The 7,335-nt window shown below is 41.8% G+C and overlaps 1 long non-coding RNA gene across 1 annotated transcript; it reads right to left on the minus strand.

Moving 5' to 3' along the window:
- Positions 1-4,061: 4,061 nt before the first annotated feature.
- Positions 4,062-4,747, minus strand: LOC120994100. Its single transcript, XR_005777333.1, has 3 exons — positions 4,655-4,747; positions 4,379-4,383; positions 4,062-4,193 (listed from the first exon to the last, which is right to left on the minus strand). It is a non-coding gene; the product is annotated as an uncharacterized LOC120994100 (long non-coding RNA).
- Positions 4,748-7,335: the final 2,588 nt, after the last annotated feature.

Here is a 7,335-nt window from a genome sequence, read left to right on the forward strand (position 1 = left end):
ACATTGTGGTGCGTCCACATCGTCGGTACGCTTCAGCTTACCTGAACGATATTGTCATCCACAGTACCAACTGGGAAAGTCATCTACCCAAAGTGCAGGCTGTAGTGGACTCCCTTAGAAAGGCTGGACTGACCGCTAACCCAAAGAAATGAGCAATAGGGTTAGAAGAGACTAAGTACCTGGGGTATGTCATTGGACGTGGAGTTATCAAGTAATAAAATAGAGGCAATTCGGTATTGTCCTCGACCTGTCACCACGAGGCAAGTAAAGTCGTTCCTGTAAATGGTGGGCTATTATATGAGGTTCGTTCCCCATTTTGCCACTGTAGCGGCTCCGTTGACAGGGCTCTTGAAGCGATGGAAGTCCATTATGGTCCGCTGGAATGACCAGGCCGAGGAGGCTTTTTCCACATTAAAGTCGGTCCTGTGCGGGTCCCCGGTTTTGGTGACGCCCGACTTCAAGAGGGAGTTTGTGGTACAGACCGATGCCTCTAAAGTAGGCCTCGGTGCTGTACTGTCTCAGGAAATCAATAGGGAGGAGCATCCCGTTGTTTTCCTGAGCCGCAAACTCACCCCGACCGAGACCAGGTACAGTATAGTGGAGAGAGAGTGCCTGGTTATCAAGTGGGCACTCGAGTCTCTCCGCTATTATCTGTTGGGGAGAAAGTTCCGTCTGGTGACCGACCACTGCCCTCTCAAGTGGATGAGCCAGGCCAAAGAGAGGAATGCTCGGGTCACCAGATAGTTCTTGTCATTACAGAACTTCAAGTTCTCAGTGGAACACAGGGCAGGCCGCTTGCAGGGAAACGCGGATGCCCTGTCCTGGGTATACTGGCTGGCATGTGTTCACCCCCTCAGGGTTGAACAAAGGGGGAAGGTATGTAGGACGGCGCAAGGGACCGTAGTTGACGGAAGGTATGTGTCACCGAGGTTCCTGGCCTTGGTGGAGTAAGAGGCAATTTCCATGTGTCAGCAACAGTTGCTGTTTGACACCTTGCTATTTAGTATAGCTGTAACAGCTGATCCGGAACGGCTCTTAGGCAGAGATAGGCCAAACAAGTTATAAGAGCTTCTAAAGCACAGGCAGAAGAGAAATAAGCTCAGTCAGTGAAAAAAGGCGATAAGACATTCTTCAGATACATAAATGAAAAAGGAAACTAAAACAAGGAATTAACAAATTAAAAACAAAAGAAGGAAGGTATATGGAAGAAGATAAAGAACTAGCTGACTGCCTCAATGAATAAAATAATAGATGGCGGATGTGCAGTAGACATTGCTTATCTAGACTTTAGTAAGGCTTTTGATACTGTCACACATAGAAGGCTTATCAATAAATTGCAGTCTTTGGGCTTGGACTCCCATATTGTTGAATGGATTAGGCAGTGGCTGAGGGACAGACAACAGAGGGTTGTAGTCAATGGAGTATATTCAGACCAAGGTCTTGTTACCAGTGGGGTACCTCAGGAATCTGTTCTGGGACCCATATTATTTAATATCTTTATCAGCGAAATTGCAGAAGGCCTCAATGGTAAGGTGTGTCTTTTTGCTGATGACACAAAGATTTGAACGGATACACCAAATGGAGAAGGATTTAGGAAAACTAGAGGAATGGTCAAAAATCTGGCAACTAAAATTTAATGTTGATAAGTGCAAGATAATGCACCTGGGGCGTAAAAACCCAAGAGCAGAATATACAATCAGTGATACAGTCCTAACCTCAGTATCTGAGGAAAGGGATTTAGGGGTCATTATTTCAGAAGACTTAAAGGTAGGCAGACAATGTCATAGAGCAGCAGGAAATGCTAGCAGAATGCTTGGGTGTATAGGGAGAGGCATTACCAGTAGACAGAGGGAGGTGCTCATGCCGCTCTACAGAGCACTAGTGAGACCTCATCTGGAGTATTGTGCTCAGTACTGGAGACCATATCTCCAGAAGGATATCGATACTTTGGAGAGAGTTCAGAGAAGAGCTACTAAACCGGTACATGGATTGCAGGATAAAACTTACCAGGAAAGATTAAAGGACCTCAACATGTATAGCTTGGAAGAAAGACGAGACAGAGGGGATATGAGAGAAACTGCTAAATACATAAAGGGAATCAACAAGGTAAAAGAGGAGAGAATATTTAAAAGAAGAAAAACTGCTACAAGAGGACATAGTTTTAAATTAGAGGAGCAAAGGTTTAAAAGTAATATCAGGAAGTATTACTTTACTGAGAGAGTAGTGGATGCATGGAATAGCCTTCCTGCAGAAGTGGCAGCTGCAAATACAGTGAAGGAGTTTAAGCATGCATGGGATAGGCATAAGGCTATCCTTCATATGAGATAGGGCCAGGGGCTATCCATAGTATTCAGTATATTGGGCAGACTAGATGGGCCAAATGGTTCTTATCTGCTGACACAGTCTATGTTACTATGTTTCTTACTGGGAGTAGTCAAAGTGCTGGGTGGGTGACTACTCCCCACGTTCCAGTCTGGATCTTGACTGACCTATATAAAAAACCCAGCCAGCAGTGTCAGCTGGTGGTAATTACCTCTCTCTCTGACAGAGGAGCTCTGGCAATCGCTGGATTGGGATCTGAGCCGTGTGCTAGGCTGGAGGCTTGAGTTTGGGAGGTCTGCTCTGTCCTGAGCAATGCTGATCGGGTGTGAACTAACACCTAGGATAACAGGTGATTTTTTTTTGCTGTATGAACTGTCTAGGTGTGAACGAACACCAAAACTGCAAATGGTCGTACTGTTTTGTTGCCATAAGTGTGAATAAAACACTGAACTTTTTGAGTTACAAACTGGTCTTTGCCGCTATACTGCGTCCGCTTGTCCTGTCTACCAGAGCGAATCCCCACAATATATAAATTGTTTGGGCTAGTGTTAGGGTTAGCGGTTTGAAAAATAAAAATTTTAAAATATATATACAGTATATAAAGTTGTAGTTTGCATTGTATAAAATCGCTGAGCATATGTATACGGCAGAGGAGGCATACGCATTTATCTGTTCTGATACAGAAAGTGCAAGCGAGACAGAACAGTTTCAAATTTCGTCATCGTCCGCTAACACTAGTGATGACGAGCCACAGCAAAGTTGCAGATGAGACTCTTTGCCTAGCATTAGCGCCATTGACCCCAAATGCATGCCCACAGAGTTATATACTCCGTCTGTTCCAGAATTTGATTCTGTCACAGGCATCCGTTATGATGCTATGGGGTTTGGGGGGGGGGGGTGGAATTTTTTAAATCTTCTTATCAGAAGAACTGCTAAATTTGATGGTTGACAAGACCAATTTATACGCTGCCGGATTTATAAAATTAGGCCCCTTATAAATTATTTAAATGAAAAATTTAAAGAGGCCTACACCCCAGAAAAAAACATTGCCGTGGACGAGTCACTTGTCCTTTTTAAAGGCAGGCTTCAATTTCGCCAATATTTGCCAAGGACGAGGGCTAAAATTGTATAAGCTCTGTGAGAGCGGATCTGATTACACTTATAAATTTAGAGAGTATGAAGGCAAAGATACCCAGTTTTGCCCTCCTGAATGCCCCCCTTTCCCTCAATGTGGCAGGTAAAATAGTGTGGGATCTTTTGCACCCTCTTTTAGATAAGGGGTACCACTTGTACGTCGACAATTATTACACCAGCGTAGCCCTTTTCAGGCGCCTTTCAGCCAGAAAGACAGCGGCATGTGGCACCATACGCTGCAATCAAAGAGGCCTGCCCAAGCCTTTAGTCAACCAAAAATTGAAGTCTGGGGAAATAAAGGGCCTTTGCAATGGGGACATCTTACTTGTAAAATATCGAGACAAAACAGATGTCCTCATAATGACATCTATACATCCAGACAGTAACAGCCCTGTGCGCGGCACAAATACCACCGTCTGTAAGCCTGGTATATGGGTGGGGTGGACCTTGCAGACCAAATGCTGCAGCCCTATAGCGCGCTCAGGAAATCCCGCATTTGGTACAAGAAACTTGCAGCCCACCTTATGCAAGTAGACCTGTATAATTATTTTGTCATGTTCCAAAAAGCAGGGAACCAATGAACAAATCATTAAAAATGTAATATTTGGAGAGCAGCGCCAGGATAGCAGTGGGATAGCGTCATCTAGTCATGCCAGCAGAATTATCCCAGGGCAACATTTCCCATCAGAGGTGCCCCCTACTGCGAAAAAAAGCAGAGCCCAAAAGAGATGTAGGGTCTGTAAGGCTACTTTCACACTGGCGTTTTGGCTTTCCGTTTCTGAGATCCGTTCAGGGCTCTCACAAGCGGTCCAAAACGGATCAGTTTTGCCCCAATGCATTCTGAATGGAAAAGGATCTGCTCAGAATACATCAGTTTGCCTCCGTTCCGTCTCCGTTCTGCTCTGGAGGCGGACACCAAAACGTTGCCTTCAGCGTTCTGCTGTCCGCTTGACAAAACTGAGCCAAACGGATCCATCCTGGCACACAATGTAAGTCAATGGGGACGGATCCGTTTTCTCTGACACAATCTGGCACAATAGAAAACGGATCCGTCTCCCATTGACTTTCTTGGCTATGTTACAGATAATACAAACGGATCCGTTCATGACGGATGCATGCGGTTGTATTATTGTAACGGATCCGTTTTTGCAGATCCATGACGGATCCGCCCAAAACTCGAGTGTGAAAGTAGCCTAACAAGAATGGGATACGGCGGGATACCATATATCAATGTGACACCTGTCCAGATAAGCCTGGACTTTGCATTAAGCAGTGTTTCCGCATTTACCATACTTCCCTAGACTATTAATTTAATAAAGTTAATTTTTTTTTACTTCTTTTGTGCACTTTTTGCCATTTTTAATTTATTATGCAATCCACATTTCATTATATTAGCCAATTATAATTTAGAAAATTAGACACACTCCAAAATGTAAAAATAAATTCTCATTATACCGTAAAATAATAAAATTCTCACTACACCCCTAGATGAATACTTTAGGGGGTGTAGTTTCCAATATGGGGTCACATTTTGGGGTACCTCAGGGTAACTTCAAATGCGACACAGCGACTGAAAATGATTCCGGTGAAATCTGCCCTCCTAAAGCCATATTGTGCTCTGCCCTACGCCCATACAGCAGTCGACAACCACGTGTGGGGTGTTACTGTAAACTGCAGAATCAGGGTAATAGATATTGAGTTTAGTTTGGCTGTTAACCCTTGCAGTGTTACAGGAAAAAATGGATTAACATTTTTAAATGTCATCTCTATTTTCCTTTCATTCTTGTGGAGCACCTAAAGGGTTAACAAAGTTTGTACCATCAGTTCTGAATAACATGAGGGGTGTAGTTTCTAAATTGGGGTCATTTTTGCGTGGTTTCTACTATGTAAGCCCCTACAAAGTGACTTGGTCCTTAAAAAAGTGGGTTTTAGAAATTTTCTTAAAAAATGTAAGAATTGCTTCTAAAATTCTAAGCCTCCTAATGTCCTAAAAAAAGAAAATCACATTTTTAAAATGATGCCAACATAAAGTAGACATATGGGAAATGTAAAGTAATAACTATTTTGTGAGGTATCACTACCTTAAAAAAAGAGAAATTCAAATTTTAAAAATTATACATTTTTCCAAATTTTCTGTAAATTTTTGATTTTTTTTATAAATAAAAGTAAAACATATTGACTCAAATTTACCACTAAGGGCTCTTTCACACTTGCGTTGGCCGGATCCGTCGTGTAGTCCATTTACCGGAATTACATGCCGGATCCGGAAAAACGCGTGAGAACGCATCATTTTTTCATTCCGGATGCGTCTTTACGCTTTTTTTCCGAACATACCGATCCGGAAATCCTGAATGCAATAGTTACGTTTTTTTTACGGATCCGTCGTACGGATCCGCTATGCAGCCGGATCCGTCGTGCGGATCCGTTGAAACAGCGGATCCGTCGTGTATTTTTGAGCGGATCCGGTATGCAAAATAATCCTATCAATAAAATTTATCAGAAACTATCTAAAATCACAACTAATCTTATCACTATGGTTGTACAACAATAAAATATGCAAAAATTTTGGTCTATAAAAAGTAAACCTTTAGGGACTAGCTCAGATTCTGCTTAGGATTGTCGCCAGGATGATGCCTGAACAAGAGTTTGCTTTCAAAGCCCTGATTTTGGTTTCAAGATGGAGGAAACAACAGCGAGATAGACGTCGGCGTCGTCTTCGGCGGTATTGGGTTCATCCAATTTCGTCTGCACGGATTACCGAAGGAGCATTTGAAGTCCTGTACCCGGAATTGCGTCATTATCCAGAAAAATTTAATAATTTTTTTCGCATGAATATGGCTAGCTTTGATGAGCTCCTAGACCGAGTATCACCGAGACTAGACAGGATGGATACGTATTTCCGCAGGAGTGTGTCACCTACAGAACTACAGTTGACCATCCGGTAAGATAATGACATATAGATATATTAATTTTAATTATTTATATGTGTTGTTTACTATTTATACTTCATTAACAATTTTTTTTAGAAGATTTTTAGAGCAGCTATACTAATCTGTATGTATTTAAATATTACAGTCGGTAAATATGTATTGATGCTTTCAAGTATACAAAAATTTTACTATTAACGATATTTTTGATAATTATAGTGATTCAGGCCATATCAAATTTGACAAATCCATAATCTAAAATTTAAAAGTATTTAAAATTACTAATCTAATATTTTATTTATATTTTTTCTTTAGCTTTCTGGCTACAGGTGACAGTTTCACCTCGCTACACTACCATTTCCGGCTTGGGATTTCAACGATTTCAACAATTGTAAAAGAAACGTGTCACAGGGGCCTGATGAGATACACCCAAAATTATTAAAAGAGCTTAGTGGTGAGCTGGCAAAACCGTTAACAGATTTATTTAACCAATCATTAGTAACAGGAGTCGTCCCGGAAGATTGGAAATTGGCTAATGTCGTGCCCATTCACAAGAAAGGTAGTAGGGAGGAATCGAGCAACTATAGACCAGTGAGTCTGACATCAATAGTAGGCAAATTAATGGAAACCCTATTAAAGGATAGGATTGTGGAACATCTAAAATCCCATGGATTGCAAGATGAAAAACAACATGGGTTTACTTCAGGGAGATCATGTCAAACAAATCTTATAGATTTTTTTGACTGGGTGAATAAAATAATAGACGGTGGAGGTGCAGTAGACATCGCATATCTAGATTTTAGTAAGGCTTTTGACACTGTCCCACATAGAAGACTTATCAATAAACTGCAGTCATTGAGCATGGACTCCCATATTGTTGAGTGGATTAGGCAGTGGCTGAGTGACAGACAACAGAGGGTGGTAGTCAATGGAGAACATTCAAAACAAGGTC

The sequence above is a fragment of the Bufo bufo genome, chromosome 1 (genome assembly GCF_905171765.1).
Source record: "Bufo bufo chromosome 1, aBufBuf1.1, whole genome shotgun sequence".
NCBI classification, from domain to species: Eukaryota; Metazoa; Chordata; class Amphibia; order Anura; family Bufonidae; genus Bufo; species Bufo bufo.